At 37.3% G+C, this 27,915-nt stretch overlaps 1 long non-coding RNA gene across 2 annotated transcripts; it reads right to left on the bottom strand.

Moving 5' to 3' along the window:
• Positions 1 to 346: 346 nt before the first annotated feature.
• Positions 347 to 27,914, bottom strand: LOC123652684. Of its 2 annotated transcripts, XR_006742143.1 has the most exons (4): positions 27,748 to 27,914; positions 25,975 to 26,063; positions 3,092 to 3,254; positions 347 to 2,495 (listed from the first exon to the last, which is right to left on the bottom strand). It is a non-coding gene; the product is annotated as an uncharacterized LOC123652684 (long non-coding RNA). The 2 variants fall into 2 exon arrangements; XR_006742142.1 differs by lacking the exon at positions 25,975 to 26,063.
• Between the last annotated feature and the right edge of the window lies 1 nt (position 27,915).

Consider the following 27,915-nt stretch of genomic DNA (forward strand, 5'->3'; position numbering starts at 1 on the left):
AATAATGATTTCCCTTCCTGTGCATACACCTAGTGGTATATCAGGAAAGATATTTTAAAAGCAGTAATTTATAATGACACCATACATTTAGAAGGGCTGTGGATAGTAGATAAAAGAGTTGAGGAATTCCTGGGAAATCGAAATTAAATGTGAAAATCATTTTTCATATAAGTTTTATAGTGTTATTTTATTCTAAAATATTTAAAATTATTAAATGTAAATTAAAAAACTACAAATTAAAGTTAATAATTATTGAATTTTTAAAGAGAAAATTTAAATTTAATTTTGAAAAATTTTATTTAAATGTTATTAATTTTAAAATACACTAAAAGCTAGTCATAAATTCAATTTTAATTGTCTGTCCAGTTGCCTTTAGAATTAGCATTATCCTACATATCAGTTATGTGTAAATTTAAGATTAACATGAATTATTTGATATTGCAAAATTTTATTCAGCTGTCATATACAATTGTTTCAAACAGTGAGCTAATTCAAGGGAGTCTCCAGATCCACAAAGGCAAGCAAGAAATAGATGCTCAGCTCTCTTAGAAAAGAATCCTTCATTATGCAAGAAACTATTGCATTCATTGAGAGAAAGAATTTGGCACAATAATTAATTTATATTTTCTCTTTCTTTAATGTGTTTGCCTCTCAAATACTCCCTGCTGAAACAATACCTATTTCTGAAATTGACAGGGCACAATTTTCAAACCTTCATGTCATTTGCACAGGATTGCCTTTGTTTGTTTGTTTCTAAGTCATGGACACAAGATGAGGAAAGTGTTTCTCTGGGCCTTGACAAGTGTTAGCACCAAAGAAGTTTAGGGATGCAGATCTTGCTGTACCAGGATGGAGTGCCTGTTTGCAGTGGGAAAGGCACCTGTGTGATCTTTAATAATTTATTTTTGTGCAGAGTATTTTATCTTCAGTCTCAGAGTACGAATGGCCCTACTATTCACCTTGATCCAGCTCTCACCTGCAATCATCAGAAATATTTTTTTTGTGATTAAAACTGGAACCCACTGATAGATGACCAGTCTTACTTTGCACCTGAAAATAAGCTGTTTAATCTAAACCCACACAGCAAATAATAACAAGAAAGAAAAAGAAAAAAATGAAACAAAGCAAGGACCATCAAACACCTAAAGAAAATCAATACCATGAAAGAGAGGCACCATATACAACAAATAAGAGAATTAAGACTTGATACACAGTGTTAATAAGAGGAGAGCCAGGCCAATGGCCAGATCCTGACAGGCCTTATTGGTCCTTCTAAGGAGACTGTACTTTATAAAGCTGTGAGAGAGCCAGTGGAAGGTTTTCACCAGGGAATGACTTTATCATATTTGTTTTGTAGACAAGTCACTGCAGTGTGAAAAACAGCTTCAAGTGGAATAAGATTAGAGGCAGAAACAATTTAGAAATTTGTTTAATAGTCCAGATGGGAATTGATATAAGCTTGACTTAAGGCAGTGGGAGTAGGAATAAAGAAAATAGTATGAGGCCCTGGCTGGGTAGCTCCATTGGGTAGAGTACTGTCCCAATATGCCAAGGTTGCAGGTTTCATCCCCAGACAGGGCACATAAAAGAAGCAACCAATACATATATACAACAGTGGAACAACAACTCAATATTTCCCCCTCTCCTTTTTCTCCTCTCTCTAAAATTAATAAGTAATTTTTAAAAATCTTTTAAAGAAACTAGTATAAAAGTATTTAGTAGATATAATCATTAGAACATAATGATTGATTTGATGTAAAGAATGAGAATACAATCAGTCAAGGATAATGTCTAGGTTTCTGATGGTTTGATTGTCTAGATCATTTTGTTACTAATTAATTTTGAAAATCAGGAGAAGCAGATTGGTTAAAATTGAAATGAAAAAGAATAGTGAGAATAATAACAGCAAATAATAATAATGATGGAATATATTAATCAAGTTTCTACTATGCGCTATGATTCCCTTTTTTCTTTAAAAATATCTACATCTATTAATCCAGTTAATGCTATAAACATTCTAAAAAAATGGATATTATTAATTAGTCTTTTTTAACAGATAAGGATATTCTGGTGTAGCAAGTCTAAGTAACTTGCCATAACTCACAAACAATACTCAATAAACAGTGCTATTGTAGCTATAATGTTATTGTTGTTTTTTATAATGCCTGCTTTAATCTATTGCTGCATAAAACAAAATAAAACTTACATGCTTGAAACAACAATAAATATTTGTTATTATCATATAGTTTCTGTGGTCAGGAATCCAGGGGTAGCTTATGTAGGAGATTCTGGCTTGAGGTGTCTCATGAGTTTGTGATAAGACATCAGCTTGGCTGGTAGTCATCAAAGGCTTGAGTGGCACTGGAGAATTCACTGCAAGTTGGCTCATTCTCATGGCTGGCACACTGGTGCTGGCTGTTGGCAGAGGCCTGAGTTCCTTCTCATGTGGACATCTTCATAGGGCTGCTTGAGTTTCCCCATGATATGGCTGCTGACTTCCCCAGAGTGAATGATCCAAGAACGAAAAAGACAAAGCTATCATGTCTTTTAGCTCCTAGACTCAGAAATCACACACTGCCATATCCTATTGCTTATACAGGTCAGCAGGATTCAATGTGGGAAGGGCATAGATAAAGGTGAGCGTCATTGGGGTGATCTTGGATACTGGCTGCCACATGTCCTTTAATTTTGCCTTGTGGCATTAAGTCATAGTATCTTCCCCAGTGCAGTTTAGCGCTCAGCTCATCTGTCTTAATGCACAGATTTTTAGAGACAACCATGCATTCCATATCCTTTAGGCAATCCTATATTAATATTGTATCTGTCAGCCAAGCTTTTGTCAATGTTGAGCATCAGGAAGTTTGACAATGCAATCCCTGACAATTTCCTTGAGGCCAATCAACTGCTCTTGATGGTTAACTATTTTGAAGGCCTAGCACAGCTGCTCTCCACCTACATCTAACCCTCATCTCTCTCCAGTTAACACATTCCAGGTTCACTGGCCCTTTTTTCAACCTTGGAGCCTTTGAATGCTCTGGATGCTTTCTCTGCTTCCTCCCCTCCCTTCTCTTTCTCCCTTGGCCATACCTACCTCTAGGCTTCAGCTGCCATGTTGCTACTCAGAAGAACTTCTCTGCATGGGTGGGACGCCAACAGAGCCATGGCCTCTCAGAATTAAGGGCCCTGAGCCATGTCCTGCCATGAAGCAGATGAAAAGAAATACGTTCTGTTCAGGAAAGCAGCTCCATTGGCACCTTCACGAGAAAGAAAAGGCACCATTTGTCATTGTTATGAATAATAATAAAGACAATTACTGTTACCATTTGTCAGTACTTAGATAGCAGTTTATCCTTGTCTCCATCTCCTTCCAGAATTCACTTGAATTAAAAATAATAGTGATTAAAAGGGACTTTACTAAAGATGTCAAGAGAAAAAGAAAAGTCGAGGGAGTGGGGGGGTGGGAGGGAAGTCCCTTAGATATCCCCATTCCAAAGCAACTTTCTTCACTGCTCTCATGTAGGGATATTTGATCCAGTGTTAGGTTGTAAATGTTCAGCAGGGGTGGAAGGGCCCACTACTGTGGAGTAAATATTCTCACATATTTGATTTTGCACTACCAACATGATGTCACTGAACATGGGAGCTGGGAAGAGATGTCAACCATCAGCTCTTGGGGGTCAACAGGAGCCAGCTCCAGCACACACTGATACCCCTCAATACCAACCTCACTGATTCTTCTTTCTCAGTACTACCCCATCTCTCAGCTGCTACCCATCAAACTCTGCATATCCAAACCCTACTCAATATTCAGAAAAACAAAAGGCCTTTAGTTAACAGGATTCACCCTTCCTAGAGGGCAGTATATTTTGATAACAGAGCTTGACTCTTAAGGTCTTAGTCCCAAGAAAGACATCAAAGTATTTCTTCTAAATTCATGCACTAGATCACAAGAGTAATTCAAGAGAATATAATTTCCTCTATTTCCTTATATGTATGTCATCTCATTTATAATCCCCATAACAGTCATCTGGGATATTACCTCAAATTTCTAATTAGGAAATTGAAGTTTAGGGAGTTTAAGGGACTTGCCCAGATTCACTGAATTAGAAAGTAGTTATAACTAGAATCTGAAGCTAGGGCTATGTGATTCCATATTTTGGGCTCTGAATCAGGTGTGTCATTGAATCCTGATTGAGAAATACTGCTACAACCATTTTCCAATCAGCCACAGAGCCGTCCCAGGATATTCCTGGAGAATTACAGAATTAACACAATAACTCCAATATTCAGAGTGAGTCTTAAATAAGAAAAATAAAATGAATTTTTTTCTTTTGTGTAACTATGCACAAAACACTGTGAATAAAAACCTGGGACTTAACATTTTCAACATTTGTAGAAAAGAAATGAATAAATCATTTTAAGGCAAATCCCATAAAGTGCTGCATCTTGGAGATAATCTAAAGAATACCTGTTAACCATACAAGGCTTCAACATGTCAGGTGGGATCCTTAGAAAACCAGTTCATACTAGCTAAACTCAGTTTTTGGTAGCTTGCACTATTTACCCACTTAAAAAAATATACGTTTTTATTGACTTTTAGAGACAGGGGAAGGTGAGGCAGAGAGAGATGGAAACATCAGTTCTGAGAATCATCAATTGGCTTTTAAGCTGGTAATTCTTAACTCTTAATATAAAGTGCAAAACAGCTGGTCAAATGGCTATCTGTATTTTATCTTGAGACTCAGACCTTTTATTGACAAAACAATGGAATGTTAGAGAACACAGTCCAACAATAGCAGAATCCCAGAGTGTATTAGCTATTTCTTATGGCCCATGTTATGGTGCTCCAAAAAGGCCAGCTTAAGTTGAAAGTGGCTGAAATCTGAAATCTAAGAGCTGGCATCAATATTTTAAAAACACTCTTAATCCCATAAGACCCATCCAACCACCTCTCTTAATGTACTGCTGCCTGACAAAGTGGGCAATTACCATTTATAAAAATGTGGCTGAACTACAAGCCTGGAGCCGATTAGCCTCACCTACCTGCACCATACATAATTTTGAATCACTCAAAGCAGATGTGGAGATGAAGGCCGATAAGCTAAAGGTTATTGAAGAACAACAGAGCACCAGAGTCTGTTGCTAAGAAACAGAAACCCGTAGGTCCCAGTTCTAGGCTCAACTAGTCATCTGGCATTGGTTATTAGCCCAGATAATTACATGGAAGCATGAACTAGCTAAACTCCAAGTCTGGCAAACAAAGATTAATGGTTATTTTACCTCGAAAGCTCTTGCCACACACTATTAGTAGCTAAAGAGGTGTAATCTCAGAAAGAAGAGATCCTCTGCAACATCCACCTTAAATGTGGCCATGGAGAAAAAGGTACCATTTTGACTGATTAAGAAATTTGTTCCATTGCCAATGTTGGGGATCTTGCTAGTCCTGCCAAGCAGTGTATGATGTATACTATAGATTGGAGACTACTGGATGTTTTTCCTACTTGTTTCTTCCCTAAAGAAGGGTTGTTGGAGGCTGGGTGACAAAAGCAGAAGATGACTGACAGATCACAACTGCAGTTTAGTTCCTGATTCTGTTCCGCAGGTACTTTGATCCTGGGAATAGCATGTTGTGCCAGTTCCAGGCTATTGGGAAGCAGATGCTGATGCAGTTAGGAGTGCAAAAGATTTATTATGGGGTGGCAGAAGAAGCCACAGGGGGAAAAACACACACATTGCACTAGTCCCCACTCCCCCCCAAAAAGACTTTCTGGGAGTAATATATGTAAAAGATAAAGTGGGGGAGCAAGTTGGTTTGGGGAGGGAAAGGCTTCAGCTGACAATGCAGACCATACAGAGCCTGGGTCAGTGTAATTGTCAGCTCCTTAGCAAACATTACAGTTACAGTAGCCTGCATTGAATAGAAATGGCTAGATGTGAAAAAGCCAGACATGCTTAATGATTGCCTGGCAGGGTTGCCCAGGAAGAGCATGACCTCAGCTGACAAGCTGGGGTAGGTCCTGAAGGGGCTGCTCATGGAGGCTGTTGGCTAATTGCACTCTTCACAGCTGAGTGGCATGTTCTTTCTTGAGAGCAGACCTGGTGGTTGCACTTTCCTGGCTGCTACAGTGTGATGACCAGTTGATTTGACTATCTAGGAAATCTGATTCTCTCATTCTCATTCCATACTGGCTATATTGGGAGGGAGGGAGGGAGGGAGGGAGGGAGGGAGGGAGGGAGGGAGAGAGAGAGAGAGAGAGAGAGAGAGAGAGAGAGAGAGAGAGAGAGAGAGAGAGTTTTATCATTTAAATATGAAGTGCAAAACAGCTGGTCAAATGGCTATCTGTACTTTATCTTGGAACTCAGACCTTTTATTGACAAGACAATGGAATGTTAGAGAACACAGTCCAACAATATCAGAATCTCAGAGTGTGTTAGCTATTTCTTATGGCCCATATTATGGCGCTAGATTATGGGTTTTGCTAGATTATGTGGAATTACCCAGATAATTTAAGACATGTATTTCAGTGTTGCAACTAGATAAGACTTTGAATTATTTTATTTGGAGAATAAGTGGTTGTGTTTTAGTTGCCTATGGCATCTCAATATGGAATTGGACATGTTTTAAGGCATATATAATATATGGGAAAATGGGAGTGTGGGAATGTTCAGCTGCCAAAAGGAATGAACTGAATAGTAAAAATCCATTTTGCTTCCCAGGACCTACTCATCATTCTTCTAGCAAAAGCAGCCCAGTTTTCCTCTATGGAACCATCCTGTCCCACACAACCAATCCAGGTGCTTTAGACAGAGCTCATTCCTCCTGGGCCTCCAGAAGTGGGCGTGGCTCAGCCTTAGCAAATCAATGCACTGCATTCCCTGTTCCATCGTGATTCTACAAGGTAAGCACAAGACCAGTCAGAGCCCATGATATGCAATGAGGCTTTAAAAAAAAAATTATTGAGTAGAAAGTAATGTCTTTTCCTCCTGGATTTGAATTTGGAAATTGGCTTGGAAGCTAATGACAACCATCTTGATACCTTGTAGAGTCTGAGAATAAAAATGAAGTCAAGATGAATGACAGTCAAGAGATGGAGAGAGATGGGTTCTAGGTGAAATTATTTGAGGCTTTAAATCCACTCTTGTGTGATCCTAAGATTTAAACAACGCTTTCTACAATACACACACATAATCCCCCCACACATTATGTATGTACACACCTACATATGCTATTTCACTTATATTTCCTTCTATATAATAAAAGGAAATCTGATATCTTTGATTCAAATTCAGTACCACAGGCTTCATTCTTATTTTCTTTCTTTTCCAATTTATAATTCTCTTATTTGACAGAGAGAAACTTGGCTCCTGTTTTCTTCAATATATTAACATATTTGCTTAATCATCCTATATGTAGCTAATTTCCCATTGTGTCCTCCACGACTCCTCCTGTGGCCGGCCCTGCACCTGAATGCCCACCCCACCCTACCCCAATAGGGGGTGGGGCTGGCTAGCCAATCTCCTGCAGCCTCAATGCCCCCTCCCCCCCCACCAATCGGGGGTGGGGCTGCTGGCCAACTTCCCACAACCCCTCTCTTGGCCACTGACCCCCAATTGGCCCCCCACCCCAATTGGGGGTAGGGCTTGCTGGGCAATCACCTGTAGCCCCTTCCCCCAGCCAGCCCAGCCCTGACTGGGCTCTGAGCAGGGTGGATTGGCCAGCCAACCTCTTGCTGTCTTCTCCTCCTCCTGAAAGACACAGCTCCAATCTGCCCCGATTGGGGCCAGACTGGCTGGATCCCACATATGCACGAATTCATGCACTGGGCCTGTAATCTATAATAATAAAAGTGTAATATGCTAATTAGATTGGATATCCTTTTGGCCATCCTTCTGGACGACCTTCCAGATGAAGTCAGGGCTGTAAGGGCAGCCCAGGTCCCGGGTGCCAGAGGGAAACCAGTGCTGGCAGCTGGGGGAAGAAAGGTTCTTGCACAAATTTTGTGCATTGGGGCTCTAGTAAGTATGTAAGTTCTTTGGTTTATTTCTTCTCCTCCCTCCCACTGCCTGACATATGTCAGTCTTTTCTATGCCTTGGGTCTTATTTTGTTGGTCAATTCATGTTGTTCATTAGATTCTACAAATAAATGAGATCATGTGATATTTTTCTTTTTCTGATTGCCTTATTTCACTTAGCATAATAGTCTCCAGGTCCATCCATGCTGTCTCAAAGGGTAAGAGATCCTTTTTTATAGCTTCATTGTATTCCACTATGTAAATGTACCACAACTTTTTTATTCACTCATTTACTGATGGACACTTGGGCTGTTTCCAAATCTTAGCTATTGTAAATAATACTGCTATGAACATAGGCATGATTTATTCTTTCAGATTTGTAGTTTGGGGTTTTTAGGATATATTTCCAGAAGTGGGATCACACAGCAGTTCCATTTTTTGAGGAAATTCCATACTGTTTTTTACAGTGGCTATACCAGTCTGCATTCCCACCAGCAGTGAACTAGTGTTCCCTTTTCTCCACATTTTCCCCAGCACTTGTGGTTTGTTGATTTATTGATGATAGCCATTCTGACAGGTGTGTGGTGATATCTCATTGTGATTTTAATTTGCATTTCTCTCATGATTAGTGATGTTGAGCATTTTTTCCTATGTCTGTATGTCCTCTTTGGAGAAGTATCTTTTTAGGTCCTTTCCCATATTTTAAATTAGATTGTTTGTCTTCCTTTTGTTGAGTTCTATGAGAATTTTATGTATTTTGGAGATTAGTCCCTTATCAGATGTATCATTGGCAAGTATATTCTCCCATACAGTAGGTTCCCTTTTCATTTTGATGGTGGTTTCTTTTGCTGTGCAGAAGCTTTTTATTTTGATGTAGTCCCATTTGTTTATTTTTTTCCTTTGTTTCTCTTGGCCTAGGAGATGTATTGGTGAAAATTTTGCTATGTGAGATTTTGTTGCCTATGTTTTCTTCTAGGATTTTTATGGTTTCACAACTTACATCTAAGTCTTTTTAAAAAATCCTCACATGAGGATATTTTTTTCCATTGATACTTAGAGAGAGTAGAAGGGAGAGAGGGGAGGGAGGAAGGAGGAAAGAGAAAGAGAAAGGAAAATTGATGTGAGAGAGACACATCATTTGTTTGCCTTCTGGATATGCCCTGACTAGGGCTGCAACCCAGGTACATGCCTTTGACTGGGAATCGAACCTATGATCCTTTGGTGCTTGGCTTGACGCTCTAACGACTGAGATACACTGACTATGGCAACTTTTTTTTTTTTTAAGCCAGGTTTATTGAGGTACAATATACATAGAATAAAATTCACCTCTAATGTACAGTTCTGAGTTTTGATAAATGAACAGAATCATGTAACAGCCACCACAATCAAAATACAGAACATTTTAATACCTAAAATGTTCCCCCATGTCCCCACCCTATTCCTGTCAATTATTAGTCTGTTTTCTGCTCCCATAGTTTTACCTTTTCCACAATGTTGTACAAATGGACATTGTAGGCATTTAAGCCTGATATTTTTCATGCAACATATTTTCACATGTGTTAGAGAGTTCGTTTGTTTTTCTTGCTGAACAATATTTCATTGTATGCATGTACCAGGACCTTTAATACAACTATTTATTAGTTGAAAAATTTTGGAGGGTTGTTTTCAGGTATCTTTAAAAATAATTTTTGTAAACATTGCCTGATTTCTATAAAAATTCTTTTAGAATATATTCTCTATAATTTTATATTTGTTTTGATTTGCTTACTGTATCTGCAATCTTTTTTCTATTTAGTGTTTTTTTTTTTTACTATGTTATATGTGGCATTTGTTCATTACATTAGTCTCTTTAAAAAGCAACTTTTGATGTAATTTTCAAGTGTATTTTAAATTTCTGATTAGCTTTAGTATGCTTCTAGTGTATTTTCACTCAGGATTTAAGATTTTTCTATGACCTGAAATCGAATGTTTATGTAATTAATTGTCTATTAGTAGTAAAATGATTTATGAGCATATATTTTCTTCTAAGATTACTTTTCCTGCATTTCAATGTTTCTGAGAAGTACTTTATTATTTTAATAGACTTTTATTATTGTATTCTTAATTTTCTCCTTGATAAGTCTATTACTTAGAAGAATTGAAGTTGTTTTCATGTGAGTTTTTATGTTTCATATTTTTGTTATTTATTTCTGTTTTTAGCACAACTGATGGACTAGAGAACATTTGTATGTAATATAGAGTTCCTCTACCTCATTTAATTTATTACAAATATCAATTAATGCTATCTTTGAAGATGTCAGGACCTTTAATACAATACTTCATCTACTCAGTTTCTCATATTGACACTGGAGAATAGAAATCTACAATATAACTTTGATTCTTACAATTCCTGTACACTAGGCTCATATGTCACTTGGTTCTTTTCTACCTAACTTCTGCCACTTTCCTAGGTAAATTATCCATTCCATTTCTTAGTGTCAGAATTCTTTAATCTCCATTCCAACTCTTATTTCCTTTCAACAGCCCTCTCTCCTGGCCACATCCTAGAGCTTGTTACAATTTAGGACTCTTCTATCTTAGATATCTCTCAGGCCACATCCTTCTTCTCAATTCCTGACTCCCACAGAGAAGCAAACTCATCCAAACCTGCCCTCCAGCCCCTCAGCTCTTCCCCTACTTCTAGTTGGGATTATCCCATTTTGGTTTCTCTTTCTTCTCTATCTAATTTGACCCCTCATTTCAGCTATTTCAACTTTGTTCTCACTGGTACCGTTACTTTCCTTCCTCTCTTGTCTTTCTATTTTATCTGTCCCACAAATTCCCAAGCCTGAAACATTATATAATTAGTAAAGTTTCTTGATTGACAATGAGAAACCAACTGGAGTTAGCTTCAAAGAAAGAAATTAGCATGGAGGTCTAAATTTGTACCCTTAGAAAACCAAGGTTAAGAATGTAGCCTGGGAGCTGCAGACTCGAAGGGAAGGCTGCGCCATCTTACCAGGAAAGGAGGATCTTCTCTGAGGCCTGGAAAACCCACAGCAGAGGAGACCATCGAGCAGCTGTGACGCCCCAATCAGCGCAAACATGTGGATTCAAGGGAGTTCTTCAATCACCCACGAAAAGGTCAGAGTTTGCGGGGATAGCGTGAGGGTTCCAGGGCCCCGCTGCGCCTGCAGCAACTGTAGCCAAGGCGCGACCCGCGCCGAGTGGCGCCGAAAGAAGGCTGCGCTGCAGCGAGTATCCTGCCTGGGGAGACCCAGTGCCGGGTCTGGCATAATCTTCCCCAGTAGCAGGACTCTTTTTAAAACGCCAAGGGACACGGAACAGATTGTTAAAAATCGGGGCTATCCGACAGGCGCGGACATGTGCATTCCACAGAAATGTTGGATTTTGCCGGGGATAAAGCGGGGTGTGTGTCCCAACAGTGAAAGCGGCAGCTGCAGCTACCGCGAGGCCGCTGGGACCCCGGAAATCTGCGTCCACAGAAGCCCCCCACTGTTGGGTTTGGCGTGATTCAAGAGAGTGGACAGGGGTCCCCAAGGTTGCTACTAGTGAGGTTCTCTAGGGAGCAACCCATTCTGATCTGACACGGAGGGAGAACATAGGAATTGGGAAGCAGTCTGTTCATAAGTGCACGCAGACTTGCCCATTGCGCACCTAGGCTGATTCCCCTGCAACACTTTGCTTCTGATTACAAAGGAGAGATCACCCAGATTGACTGACCCTAAGAGACAGCAGGGGGAAACTGCTTTTCTGGAAACTGAGAAGCAGAGCAGGGAGAAATCATCCAGGATTCAGCTCCGAGGCAAAATAAATAAATAAATAAATAAATAAAAATAAACAAACAAACAAACAAACAAAACCCCCGGCATTGAGTGCCACAAAAAAAGAAGGCTAGAGCAGCCAAAAAGACTGGACATCAATCCACATACACTGCCACCTAGGGTCTGGAGTACAAACTGACTGTGTTTTTATTATTGATAGTTTTATTTGATCAAAAACCAAGAAACTAAGGAATCGCCACTGAGGTGCAGCAAAACGCAGGGAACTGCAATATGGTCTGGACTGAGAAACAGGCTTGTCAAATAGAATAACAGAAGTGAATGGCCTTCACAACTGGCACAAGAACAGATATATAGATCAATGGAATAGAATTGAGAACCCAGATATTAACCCAAATCACTATGCTCAGTTAATATTTGACAAAGGAGGCACGAATATACAATGGAGTCAAGACAGCCTCTTCAATAAATGGTGTTGGGAAAATTGGACAGATACATGCAAAAGAATGAAACTGGATCACCAACTTACACCATACACAAAAATAAACTCAAAATGGATACAGGATTTATTTATTTATTTATTTATTTATTTATTTATTTATATTTTATTGATTTTGTACAGAGAGGAAGGGAGAGAGATAGAGAGTTAGAAACATCGATGAGAGAGAGTCATCGATCAGCTGCCTCTTGCACACCCCCTACTGAAAATGGAAGTCCCATTTGACCCAGTAATCCCACTCCTAGGAATATATGCCCGCAACCAAGGTACATGCCCTTGACCGGATTCGAACCCGGGACCCTTCAGTCCCCAAGCCGATGCTCTATCCATTGAGCCAAACCGGTCCCGGCGGATACAGGATTTAAACATAAGACGGGAAACCATAAAAATACTAGAGGCATCTACAGGCAGCAAAATCTCAGACATATGCCAAAAGAACTTCTTCAATGATACTTCCCCTAGGGCAATGGAAGCTAAAGAGAAAACAAACAAATGGGACTACATCAAAATAAAAAACTTTTTTACAGCAAAGGAAACCATCAACAAAACAAGAAAGCCCTCTGTATGGGAGAACATATTTGCAAATGTTATCACTGATAAAGGTTTAATCTCCAACATCTACAGACAGCTAACACAACTTAATAAAAGGAAGATAAATGACCCAATTAAAAAATGGGCAATGGATCTAAATAGAATCTTCTCAAAAGAAGACAGAAGGAAGGCCAAGAGGCACATGAAAACATGCTCAAAGTCACTAATTATCTGAGAAATGCAAATCAAAACAACAATGAGGTACCATCTCACACCTGTCAGAATGGCCAACATCAACAAATCAACAAACGACAAGAGTTGGCGAGGTTGCGGAGAAAAAGGAATCTATGGCATTTCTATACACCAATAGTGAACTTGCAGAAACAGAGACTAAAAAGGCAATCCCATTTACCATTGCACCAAAAAAATTACCTCATGCACTGCTGGTGGGAATGCAGACTGGTGCAACCACTGTGGAGAACAGTGTGGAGTTTCCTCAAAAACTGAAAATGGAAGTCCCATTTGACCCAGTAATCCCACTCCTAGGAATATATCCAAAGAAGCTAGAAACATCAACCAGAAAGAATATATGCACCCCTATGTTCATAGCAGCACAATTTACAATAGCTAGGATTTGGAAACAGCCTAGGTGCCCATCAGCAGATGATTGGATCCAAAAACTATGGTACATTTACACAATGGAATATTATGCAGCCATAAAAAAGAAAAAAATTCTCATCGTTTGCAGCAACCCGGATGGAATTGGAGAACATCATGCTGAGTGAAACAAGCCAGTCAATGAAAGAGAGACACCACATGACCTCACTTATTTATGGATGATAAAGAACATTATAAACTGAAGAACCAAAATATAGATATAGAGACAGTAAAGCAACAAGCAGACTGTCAAATTACAGCGGGGAGGCTGGAGATTTCTGGGGGAGATAAGAGATCAATTGAAGGACTTGTATACATGCATATAAGTACAACCAATGGACACAAAACTCTGGGGAGGGAGGGTATGTACGGGAGGGGGGGCATTGGTATATGTACAAAAATAATAACTTAATAAAAATATATTAAAAAAAAACAAAAAAAAACATTTTCAGGCAGAAAGATTTAGGATTGAAATCTTTATAATGGATTCCATATCTACTGCGTAAAAGTAAACATTTAGATGCAGGATAAGGGGGAGTTGACATCCTTAAAGCAAAAGGTGGATGATGTAGAATCCAAAACAAAAACATGTTGACTAGTAAATTCCAAGTTAAATATTATATACCAGGAAAGAGAGATCATTCCTAGAGTTTATTTTGTAAGAAATCTTGGCTTGAGATGACTTATTCTTGCTTCTTTGCCTATTTTCTCCTACATCATTCCTTCTAATACATTATACTGAATAATAGGTATAATTCAGATAGGATTATATTATATTGTATGTATTTATTTTTGTTTAATTTTTTCATTGAAGCTCTAGAGCTCAAACTTGTGACTATCAAGTTGTTTCTGGAAATTGTAGAGATATTATTATACTTTACAGTATTATGCTGGTTATTATCCTCAGCAGCCATTAACTCCCACAGGAAGTAAGGAGGTTATGAGTTTTTTCCAATAGGAGAAAAATTGAAAATAAATCTAAAAGAGAAATAAAAATATAATTATAAAATGGGGGGGAAAAAAAGAAAAAAAAAAGAATGTAGCCTGGCCTCTAAGGGACCAGAATGGGACTTCCTTCTTCATTTTTCTCTCTGCTTCTCTCTGCTTCTCTCTGCCTACTTCTTTTTTCTCTCATTCTCTTTATCTAGAACAGCTTTCTATTCTCCCACAGTTACATGAAGGTCAATAATATATAACTTCTGTGTTAGAGAAATGTCAAAACTGATATTGGACTTTCTTAGTCCAAATTTTGAAATCATGGGGAAAGAGCTGTAATTGGCCCAATTTTGGTTAGGGCTCAATTCTAGATCAATCAACGAGGGCCTAAGGGCATGGTCATATTTCATAAAAATGGCAGCTGGGGACCCAGAGTTGTTGCAAATAGGATAGGATATGATGATGGGGTTTCCCCAAGTTATATGTAACTCATGAAATTCAGTACTGTGGTCAGAGGAATATTAGGTTCTGACTGAACTGGTCTTAGTTAGATGCTTAGTTATGGCAACCTGAACCACATAAAATCAGAGTAGATTCTTCTAGATAATGAAAAACAATGATTACCTGAAATAGTTGCTAAATGATAGATAAGGAAATTGAGAAACTTCCTGTTGGTTAATTACCATCTATTGCAAGGCCAGAATGAATAAGTTTTTACTCAATATGTTTTCATTGCTTTATTTGAAGTTTAAAAAACACATCTTAGAATGTTAAAAGTATTCTCATTCATTGTTAAATACCAAACAATATTTTCCCAAAGTCAAATATAAATGACGTTAGATTATTTTGGATTAATCATACCATTGTTTCCTTCCACTAGCCAAGGTAATCAACAGTCAATTAAATAAACTTATGTGTGTCATCTGTCTAATAATATATCATAATTAGTATGTAAAAACAAATGAACTTCAGGGAGTACAGTTTTGCTGTACTACCCATATTGATATGTAACATAATTAAATATATGCTTAGAAAATGCTATAACTATTCACTGAGTTTCTTTATACTACACATTTTTTTCTGCCTCTTATAAATAATTTCTTAGAAATTATAGAGGGTAAATATAACAACATAACTAAGAATAAGGATAAAAAGTCTTGTTTTCTTTATTTTGTTCTAGTTGCTTTTTTCCTTTGGCTCTGCTCTTACTCTCCTATTGAATGGGCAGCAGCCCCAAAGAGGGTCTTTAGGAAATCTGAAATAACCAAATGAATCAAATAAGCCAAAACCGAATACCTTCCTCCCCTCCTAGCTGTTGCAATGTAGCTTCAGAGAGTATATTTTCATGAAATCAGCTGCAAGGATTGTTCTTTTCTCTGACAGAGTTTCTAACTAATGCCCTTGTAGGCCTTTGTTATTCCCACCACTCACTCTGAAAGAAATTTGCTCTCAGTAGAATTGCAAATGTCTAAATTTCCCTTACAGATTTATTATTTGTAAGAAAATATTTGGAAAGAAGCCAATGAGAGATGAGGCTAATAGAAAGCATTTAATAAATTCTTTCTTCCTTCCTTCCTTTCCTTTCTTTCTTCTTTCTCTTCTCTTCTCTTCTCTTCTCTTCTCTTCTCTTCTCTTCTCTTCTCTTCTCTTCTCTTCTCTTCTCTTCTCTTCTCTTCTCTCTTCTTCTTCTTCTCCTCCCCCTCCTCCTCCTTCTCCTCCTCCTCCTTTTTTAAATCAAAAGCCACTAGTGTTCTATGGTTAAAAAAGATAAACGACAAAAAGGATTTTCACACATCTTCCTATCAGTGACCATATACTTGCCAGTGAAATATATTTCCAGTATAATATTTTAGTTGACTCTTGATACTCACTGCTAATGTCTTATCAGAAAGCTCTAGTTTAAAAAAAAACTCAAATTTCTTTACATTTGATTTTTAAAATATCAGCCAAATGTACTTGAGTTTTTAAACTAGGTCAACAACCTTTATTTATTCTCCAAATATTTATGTCTCAGACACTGTAATATAATGCTTAGAAAATAGTCACTTTCTCAGGAATACCACTTCAATAGTTTCCTCTGTACTTTATCGACAATTTCCCTATCTCCAAGGGATTGTGTTCTTATTTGTAATATGAACATGCTCTTGTTTCTATCTTTAAAAATATTCCATCCTTTTTAAACCATATTTTGCATTGCTATAGTCCCATATCTCTGCTACTCTTTGCAGTAAATCTTCAAAGTTGTACGTATGTGCTATCTCCAGTTCTTGTCGCTTCTTCACCCTAACCAACTTCATTCAACTTTTACTCCTCCAAAAGTACTCTTTCAAGTTGCTCAATCCAATGATTAATTCTCAGACTTCATTTTACTTGAACTGTAAGCATAATTTGACACAATTGATCATTCTCTCCTCCGTGATATACTTTAAGAATTTGGCATTAGGATATAACATTCTTTCTCTTTTTCCTACTTTACTGGTTGCTTCTTCTCAGTTTTATTTGCCAACTCTTCCTCTTCTCCCTCATCTTGATATTGGAGTACTCTAGGCCTCAGTCTTTGGTCCTCTTCACTATTTATATTCGTTCCATAACTAATCTCATCTAGTGTTTTGGCTTTATATATCACCTTTATGCCAATGACTCACAAATTTGATATCTTCATCCCTAACTCTCCAGCTAAACTGTAGATTCATAAAATATAATTACCAAATTGACAATTCCATTGTATGTCTACTAGATATCTTAAGTTTAACAGGTTTAAAACTGAGTTCCTGAAGTAATGACACTCAGTAGCAATGAGCACATCTAGTGCTCTTGTTTTCTAAATACCATTTCCCACTAAAAGGAACCATAACTCCTTGGAGAACCGGCTGATACTAGGCATGGAACAGAGAAAATATAAGATGATCCAGGAGCATCTTATGATTCCAGAAAATAAGAAAGTGCTAAATAAAAAGAAAAAAAAAAAAAAAAAAAAAAGGGGGTGGGGGTGGGGGTGGGAAGAGACACATCAGAAGAATACAGAAGCAAACCTGAAGGTCAAAGACCAAATCTGGGATAATGTGAGCATCAAAATCATGCTATTACCGTGTTTCCCTGAAAATAGACATCCTCTGAAAATAAGACCTACTTACATGTTTCCTTCTGAGTGAAATATAAGGCATCCCCCCGAAAATAAGGCTCCCCCTAGGCTAAACATGAAAGATTTGGTCCACTGATTCTGAAAGAAATGGAGTCACAAGAAATTCACCAGGAAATTCAGGAATTAGATTGTTATGATGATATTCCAGAAGATGATGACATGATTGTCACTGAATAAATGAGTAAATTCTTGATACTGTAGGATTCACAGTTTGTCTGGTTTGTGTTGACAACTACTGTACGTATACAGGTAATAAATTTCCTTTATTTTCATTTAACAATAAATGTGTACTGTATTCTTCTTCATGGAAAAATAAGACATCCCCTGGAAATAAGATCTAGCACATCTTTGGGAGCAAAAATTAATATAAGACACTGTCTTATTTTCGGGGGAAATAGAGTAGTGGAATATAAGCCATGAAAAAAAAGAAATATTTATAATAATATAAATTATTGGACAGATAAATAAATGAAAAGGGACAGATCATCTAATAATAAAAGTAGAAGAATTAATAGAAATGAGAAAATTACTGTTTGGCAAACAGCACAGTAATTATTGTTGCCTACAAGCGTCATTAATAGGTGCCAAATTAGTGGGTAATACATGCTGAGAAACAAGATACTTACATAATCTCAAAGTATCACCCCACAAGACACTTACTAATAACAAACAGAAAAATCATAACTTTACATTGGAGAGACAGTGTTGCAAGTACATCAATGGTAATGAGACATATCAACATCATGCTCCTCCTTGATATAATGACACCACTTCTATAGTGGTATAGCCAAAAATTTATAACCATGGCCAACTCAATTGCAGAAAATTTTATAAATTAACTGATCAGTATTCTTAAAAATTGTCAAGGTCATGAAAGACAAAGAAAGAAGGAGAAACTTTCCTAGACTGGGACAGTTAGTAGTATCATATCAATGTTAATTCCCTGGCTTATAATTATACTTTGGTCTTGTAAAATGTTATCATCTGAAGGAACTGGGTGAAAGTTACTTGTAATTATAATATTTTTGTGTTAATTGTAATATTTTTTAAACTTAAAAAAAATCTAACATTATTTAAAAAAATTAAAAGTAAAAAATAAAATACCCCAATTCTTTCTTTCTTTTATCTATCTCTTCCAGCTCCACTGATGGCAATTTCATTCTTCTTGTATCCAGGCCGAAATCTTTGAAATTACCCTTCTTTTCTCTTTTTTTCCTCCTCATATCTTAAATATATTCTACAGGAAATATTATGAGTGTGTCTTTCATTACATCCACAATCTAACCATTTCTTATCACCTCTACTGTAACCTCACTAGTCCAGGATACCATAAGTGCTTGCCTGGATTATTACAAAAGCTTTTTAACGGAACTTCTTGATCCATTCCTCTTCTAGTAACACTCTACTGGCTCCCGTTTCTTTCAGGGTAAAAGCTAAAGTTCTGACTATGGCCCAGGAGCCATATACAATCTGGTTTTGTTAATATTTGACCTCCTTTCTTACTACTCATTCCATTCCAACCACTTTGATCTTCCTGCTTTCTCTTGGCCCTGCCAAACTTGCTCCTCCTTTAGAGTCTTTCCACTGGCTGTTCTCTTTTCCCTGAATTTCCTTCTTGCCCCACACTAACCTCCTTCTCTTTTTCAAGCTTTTGCTCAAAGGTCTTTTTCCCAATGAGTGACCACTATCTTTAAAAATCACAAGCCCTCATCTTGGTTCTCCTTAATCTGTTGCAATTTTTGGCCATTTTTATCATCTTTGAATGCAAAGTAGAATTTTTATTTATATCATATTTACTTTATTGTATATTGTTGAGCTCTATAAACAATACTGTATTATATATCTGTTTATTGTTAGCATATAAACTCCTAAGAGGTCAGAGATATTAGTATTTCTTTCTGAGTATTAATACAATCCTTGGTACACTGTATACACTTAAAAATGTGTTATGATTTGACTCAAAAGTTTACTATCTGATTGATATATTACTGAAGGACAGAGAAAACATCATATGTCTCTTTCCCACAGATATTTATGAGCAACCAGATAGTTAGATAACAGATACAAATTATTTGTTTAAAAGTCAAGAGAATGTGTAAAAATATGAAGTTTAGCCAGTACTACTTGGTTGGCAAGTGAAATAAAATCACTCAAATTAGCTTAAGGTATAAAATGGGGAGAATTTACTCGTGGACAAAACTGAACAGCTCAGAAGTAAACATAGCTCCAGGCATATATGGATGTAGGGGACTTACAGCTGTCTTACAGAACTTACTGATTTCTTTCATTTTTGCTCAACTGTACCTTCCTTTGAAAGAGCTTGGGTCTTAGGCAGGTGTTCTCCACATGAAGAAGCTCCAGCACAGATTCTTCAGGTGGAGTAAGCCCAGAATTCACTCTGGCCTGACGGGGGTTGCACTGTGGCAAAGGAATGAGGTACTCTCATTACTATAGCTTGGGCCACAGGCACAATCCCCAAACTACTTAAGTATTCTTATACTGAGAATGGGGGGAGTAAAACATGAAATTAATTATAGAATAGAGCCAAACCAATTAGTGTAAATTTGTAGAATTATATACCTGATATTAGAAGTATAGCACTCTGACCCCTAGTGGTCAGATTCCATAGAGAAAATGTAGCATCAGTTCCAGAGCAACAGAAGGTTAATTTACTGCACTTCATGGTTTTATAACATTTCCCCCCAATTTATTAAAAACATCAGTATCCTTCCTTTCTATCCTCTGTATTGAAGCTTTCACCTATTTGGGTTAAATTTTCTTTTGACATAGTTCTTGTATCCCTTCCTTTCCCCCTATCTCTTTGGTCACCCATCTTCCTTCTTGGCTTCATATTTACAGTACTGTGATAATATCCTAAGTTATTTCCTTAGCTTCAATACTTTATGAAAATTAATACCTGAAAAATATTTCTAAAAAACTGCTTTAGTTGTATGGTGTCCAGTTTGGGAATTTACTCTGACACTTAATTCATCAGTCCCAATCAAAATCCTTAGGTCTAGCATTAACTATCATAGGCCTCCTCATCCTTTTGCTTGAGAAAATACAATTAGCTTTCTGTCAAATGCAATGGTAAGCTAACATAAATAATGTTATATCTGCACAATACATGGTGATTTATTGAACTTTAAAAATTGAGACTACTTATTACTTACACTTTTATCTCATATAAGAAATAGATTAATCCATTTTAAATTTGATCCCTCATATTCTATACAGAAAATCTCATGTATACTTATTACCATTTTTTGAGTGAATTTCCTAATTTATTTCTCATAAAAAGATACTAATTGGTACAAATTTATAAACACTGCTAATTGCTCAGGTCATAATATGCTAAATCTAAAATATATATTCTTAAATATTTATACTTTTCATGTTTTATTCTTTTGTTTTTGCTCAATGGCTGAGATAGTAAGAATTCTCTAACTTCATTATTGTCTACATTTTCTCTTCAATTTTCATTGTAAAGTTTTACATAAAACAATGAGTCAATTACTCTGAAGGCTTATAGGTTTTATTTCGCATTTCCTTTATCTTCAATTCCCTTTCATACTTTTGATTAAAGCATGCAGTTTCTTTCTTCTTAAGTATTCCTATAGAATTATTAAAACAAAGATAAAACAAACAAACAAAAAACCCTGAACTACTTCTGGTCAAGATGGCAGTATAGGTAAATGTACTCACATACTCCCATAACCACATCAAGATTACAACTAAATTACAGAGCCCCCATCATTCAGAACCACCAGAAATATAGCTGAATAGAAGTCCTAGGGAATTAAAGAAGAAGTCACATCAAGATTGGTAGGAGAGGCAGAGATGCAGAATGAGCTGGTCACATATCCATATGTAGTGGATAAAGATTGGGAAAGATAGCTCAGCTGTGGAGGTCCTCCATTAAAAGCAAGAAAGGTCTCAGCTCCACACCAGGAACCCAAGCTCAGGGTTCCATTGCCAGGAATAAAAGTTCCCATAAATTCTGGCTATAAAACCAGGGGGAACTATGGCTGAGAAATACAGAGAGCTTTTGGAGTCCCAGGCAGTTCCTCTTAAAAGGCCTACTAACGGACTTACTCAGACTCACTTCCTCTGAGCTCCAGTGCTGGGGAAGCAGTTTAAAAGGATTCAAGGACATACAGGGAGGAAATGAATTGTCTGGTATCAAGGCAAGAGCTGTGTGTGTGTGGGGTGAGGACAACTTTCTACTAGACAAAAGTGCTGGCAGAGGCCATTGTTTCTTTTCTGAGCCCTTCCCCCAGAGTCTGCAGGTGGGCACCATATCTGAGTTTCCATCAATGTGGTACACACTGCCCACTCTGCCCAGGTGATTCCTGGAGAGTCCACCCCACCCAACTTGCAGGCCCACCCAAGCTTTTTCCAGTGGCTTTTCCATATGAATGACCTATTTCACAAAGTCCTGTACTTCTTGCTAAATGGCCCCAGGCCTGACATTAGGAGCAGCCTTGGTATGCAGCTTGTATAGCTCCAAACCCAGCACCAGTAGCAGTTATCTGCAGATCATTTTGTAGCTCATGCCAGGTGGCCCTGGGCAGAACACATGTGGCAGCTGACCTTGGTCTGCAACTCCCAGGAGGCCCCAAAGCCAGTGTATCTGGTGTACAGCTTTAGACCATATCGATGCCTCACCCAACCACCTCCACAAGTTATACACTCAAGTGGCAGACTCAGCGGGCACAAGAACCTCATTGAAGTAAGTCCTGCTCCATAGGATGGGTCCCTGAACAGCTGATCCTCCATGGTGGTTGGTGGTCTCAGCCAGTGTCTGGAGCAGATCGGCTGGTGATAAATCCCTCCCATTGATGTGCCAAGAGCAATCATGGCTTAACTACAATAGGAGGATATACACAGCCCACATAGGTAGGGTGCACTTGAAGTGCCCAGCTTGAGTGCTTGGGAAGGCTGTGCCATTGGACTTTACAGAAAACCTACTACATTAGGCCATCCTACCAAGCCTGAGAGACATAGCAGCTTTGCCCAATACATAGAAACAAACAGAGGTAGGCTGTCAAAATGATGAGACAAAGAAACATGACTCAAATGAAAGAACAGAAGAAAACTCTAGAAAAAGAATTTAAAAAATGGAGACAATTAATCTACTAGATGCAGAGTTCAGAACACTGGTTATAGAATGCTCAGTGAACTTAGGGAAAACTTCAATAGTATAAAAATGGACACGGAAACAATTTTAAAAGAACCAGTCAGTAACAAAGGGTACACTAACAAAATGAAGAATAATTTACAGGGAATAAACAGTAGAGTAGATAAAGCTGAGAATTAAATCAGCATTTTGAATATAAAGAAGAAAAAAATCACCCAATCAGAATAGCAGGAAGAAAAAAGAATCCAAAAAATGAAGATAGTGTAAAGAGCCTCTGGGACAACTTCAAGCATACCAACATTCATAGCATGGATGTGCCAGAAGGAGAAGAGAGAAAGCAAGAAATTGAAAACCTATTTGAAAAAATGACAGAAAACTTCTCTAAACTGGTGAAGGAAATAGACACATAAGTATAGTGAGTCCCAAACAAGATGAACCCAAAGAGGCCCACACCAAAACATAGCATAATTAAAATGCAAAACATTAAAGACAAAAACAAAAATCTTAAAAGCAGCAAAGGAATGCAGTTACCTATAAATAGCTCCCATAACACAATCAGCTGATTTCTCAACAGAAACTTTTCAGACCAGAAGGGATTGGCCATAAATATTAAAAGTGATGAAAAGGACCTACAACCAAAATTACTCTATCCAGCAAAGTTCTCATTTAGAATTGAAGAGTTTCAAAAACAAGGAAAAGCTATAGGGGTTCATCACCAATAAACCAGTTTTACATGAAATGTTAAAGGATTTTCTTTAAAAAGAAAAAGAAAAAAATGAAAATTATGAACAATAAAATTACAATAAATACACATCTATCAACAATTAAATCTAAAAAACAAAATAAATGAACAAGCAGAGCAGAAACAGACTTTCAGATACAGAGAACATTTTGATGGCTGGATGGGAGTTGGGGGGTGGGAGATGGGTGAGTAAGGTGAAAAGATTAAGAAGTACAATAGGTTATTACAAAATAGTCATGGGGATGTAAAGTATATCATAAGGAATACAGTCAATAATATTTTAATAACTATGTATAGTGTCTGATGACTACAAGAGTCTCAGATGATCACTTAATAAGTTATGTACTGTCTAATCACTGAGGTGTACACCTGAAACTAATATAATATTGTATGTCAACTGTAATTGAAAAATAAAAAAAGATTTAAAAATGATTTAAATTAACTCAGACTGCCTATGACTCAGTAAAAGAAAGGATAATGAGAGGATAACAATAGTACTCCTGACTTATCAAATAAGAGAATAATTATGATAAATGCATTTGAGAATTCACATAGAGGGCTTAATATGGCTTACTGACACATTTATAAGTTCTCAAAAAAGTTAACTTTTATTATTATTTTCTAGATTCACTTGCATTTTTAATAGAATATACCAATTTGTCTAGCACCAAACATTTATAAAACATTTAACATTATATTATGGGCTAAAAAGAATTAATAATATTGAATGTCTATTCTTGTGAAATTTACAATCTAATTTGAGAGATAAAGTGTAAAGACTTAAAAGTTATAAACAAAATGTGGCATAAACATACAATGGAATATTATTCAACTTCAAAAAGGAAGAAAATTCTGACATGCTACAACATGAGTGAACCTTGAAGACATTATGCTAAATGAAAAAAAAGAAGCTAAAAAGGACAAATATTGTAAGAGGCACCTATTAATAGAACAGTCACCTTCATACAGACAAAAAGCAGAATGGTGGTTGCCAGAGGCCGGGTGGAGAGGGGAGGAGCAGTAGTTGAATGAGTACAGAGTTTCAGTTTTGGAGGTGAACAAGTTCTGGAGATGATGGGTGGTGATGGGTGCACAAAAATAACCTTAATGTGCTCAATGCTACTAAACTGTATAATCAGAAATGGTTACAACGGTAAATGTCATGTCACGTATAGCTTACCACAGTAAAAAAAGATTTAAAATTTAAATATTCATATAGGGGAAAATTAAATTCCATCACTACAATGTACCAGATAAACCAGTACTTTATAAATTATCAAATGCTGTCTTAACTTGATTAATAAAATGTACCCATTTATTTTTTGAGTAAATAATACATTTGTATTGTACAAAAATAAAAAATACAAAGTGGTATATAGAAAAAAAATAAATCTTATTTTAGCCACTCAGCTCCTTTTCCTAAACACAACCCCATTACCAGTTACTTATATATTCTATCAAATATACTATCTATCTTTAATGACTGTATTCACATACTGTATACATAATGTTCAACTTTCTTTGATAGCACATTAAATGCAACCTTGTTCTTTTTAAAGAGCTATCTAGTATATACCATAAGTATATTTATAGTATGTACTATATACCCTTAGTGAGAAGCTAGAAAGGGTTTCCAGTCTTGCTACTTCCAACACTTTCAAAGAATAATCTAGCACATATGTCATTTTGTTAATTATGAGCATATCTGCTATACAAATTCTTTGAGGGAGGGTCAAGGGCTTTTCAAATGATTCAGATTATAAGTCCCTAACTAGACAGATTTCACGAAAGGTATTGGACTTAGTCACTTTATCCAAAAACTTGGAAACATCTTTGTATTATTTTCTTTGGCACCTATCACTTACTAAGTCTTGATAATTCTATCTTCTCAGTATCTCTTGTGTCATCCCTTCCCATTTCCCATTCCTTATATAGGTGTGTGTGTGTGTGTGTGTGTGTGTGTGTGTGTGTGTGTGTGTATGTGTTCATACACTTTAATTTGCTTGGAAAGGTTAAAATGAACATAAAATACATAAAAAAGATATTAAATTCTCTTGATGATTCTTATAAAATCTCTGAAAATAATGGAACCTCAAATTTATTTCCTTTGGATCCCAAGCCACATTTTGAAACACTTGGATTGGTGACATATAATCTCTCATTAGCTAACTTCAATAGCTTATTGCTAAAATTTAGTGCAAAACACGAAGGCCACCTGGGTGGTCTTACATTGGGCTGGTGAGTGGACAATTCTAATACATATTAGCAAGCCACCTAAACCTCACAGAAAGTGAGTCTAATGGAAACTATTACAACCCTCTTCCCAAAGAAAATTGTTCAGTTTATGAAGCAGTCCCATATATACAAAACTTGGAATTCTTAGGAAAATAAGCAACCCATTTTCACTCAGTTGGACAGTCAGCAAGTTAGTGATTTTGCGGTTTGATCCTTCTATGGTACATCAATAATGGCAAGTTTCTTTCTCTCTCCATTTCAAGTAAAACCAGTAGATCCCATGCAATATGTCATTACCGTCACAGGAGGATCTGCTTAGGAATAGAGTCCTCATATAGGCTTTTAATATTTCTTCATGTCTGAAGTTTTGTTCTCAGCACACTCTCCTGAGAAAAGAATTTGCTCAGTCACTTTCATGCTACCTAATACATCCAGAATTAGATTTAATGTCTCCATTGTAGCCACCTTACTAAAGTAGCTCACCTTAATTTGGTTCTTGTACTTTCCCTCTCTAGCCTTCTCTACCAACTTTTCCCTGCTTGCTTTTATGATGTACATTAGTTAACAGTTTCAGGCCTCTATGCATTTTCTCTCATTGTCTTCCCAGCCTGGAATACCTTCATCCATTTCCCTTACTTCCTCCATGTGGGAAATCTTGATCTCTTTATGCAAGAGGTGGAGCCTCCTTTTTGTGATCCACAGATCTGCGTTTATCTTCCATGGTGACTGCTTTTCTCTACTGAAACTATTTTTTTAAAGTAGGCTGAAATAATGGTGGGAGTGGTCTTCTTCCTTTCTAGCTATAGCATCCAGCAGTGGTATGCACTCAATAAATTTTTTTCAATTGAATTTAACTAGATCTTGGGGAAAAGGGGTAGAGTTATTTATATGTTTATTGAGTGGCTATTGGGTGCAAGATTATGTTCTAGTCAGTGGGATTATAACCAAGAAGATAACCCAAGGATTACTTTTGGCCTAGTAAAAGAGATGGGGCAACATAAACATATAATTACTAGAGGCCTGATGCCCGAAATTTGTACAAGTGTAGGTCTTCCTTCCCCCGGCTGTTGGCACTGGCTACCCTCCCAGCCCCGGCTTTGCCTGGAAGGACGTCTGGTCTAATTATCATATCACCCTTTTATTATTATAGATAATTCATTGGGTGGATTGCAGTGGCTCCCAGGTGACAGATCAGATTCTTTTATGAATATGGATGAGCAAAGGGAGGCACTTAAACTAGAGGAAATTGCACTAGGAAAAGACATTTATAAAATAAGGCAATTACTCCAAATCACTGTGAAACCCAGAGTCAGATATAAAACTCAAGAGTTCTGATTTCCTTTTAAAAAAAAAACATTTTATTGATTTCAGAGAGGAAGAGAGAGGGAAAGATAGAAACATCTATAATGAGATAGAATCACCAATCGCCTGCCTCCTGCACTCCCCTTATTGGGGACGAGGCCGCAATCCAGGCTGTGCCCTGGACCAGAACCGAACCTGGGACCCTTCAGTCTGCAGGGTGACACTCTACCTACTGAGCCAAACCAGCTAGGGTCTGACTTTCTGTTTTTTGGCTCATGGGCTCCACATTTTGAAGTAGAAACGTTCTTCTGGGGAACAGAAGGTCAAACACAGTGTCTTGAGGAAAGAACATAAAGTGACATAACGAATGTAAGATGACCAGGTCAGAATCAGTATACTCCATCCAAGTTTTCTTTCTCCGCTAAACTGCCTTACAGTTTGGCTGCTAAACTGGCTTCTGAACATTAAAAAACAAAACTTGCTTGGTGCTAAATGACCCATATTAAAATTTAATCTACCTTTGTTCTTTCTCTATCCTCTCCTGCTCTCTTCCCTAATATAACCTCTTTTCACAAACGGTTGAGTAAGCTAGAAAACGTAACGAAAAGAGCTGGTTCTTTGGGAGCCAGGAAAGCTGGGTTCATCACAGAGGTCAGTCATTACCAGGGAGTAGCTTGGGGCAAGTACTTAGACTTCCGGTTTTCTCTTTGGTACCGTAAATTGTGGTAATGAATGAATCGGAAGAAAATGTTTATGCAAAGCCCTTACCTTAACACAGTGACTGATACATAGTAAGAGCTCAGAGATTAGCTATTTAGCGATCCTAGGAACGCGATGCCTCGAGGTTGTACTTTTACCGCGGCTCCCGGAGGACCTGTCAATGTAATCCTCACTGGATTGTGTCACACCAAAGGTTGCGCTCCAGCCGTGACGCAG

This window comes from Pipistrellus kuhlii, unplaced genomic scaffold, assembly GCF_014108245.1.
Source record: "Pipistrellus kuhlii isolate mPipKuh1 unplaced genomic scaffold, mPipKuh1.p scaffold_m20_p_2, whole genome shotgun sequence".
NCBI classification, from domain to species: Eukaryota; Metazoa; Chordata; class Mammalia; order Chiroptera; family Vespertilionidae; genus Pipistrellus; species Pipistrellus kuhlii.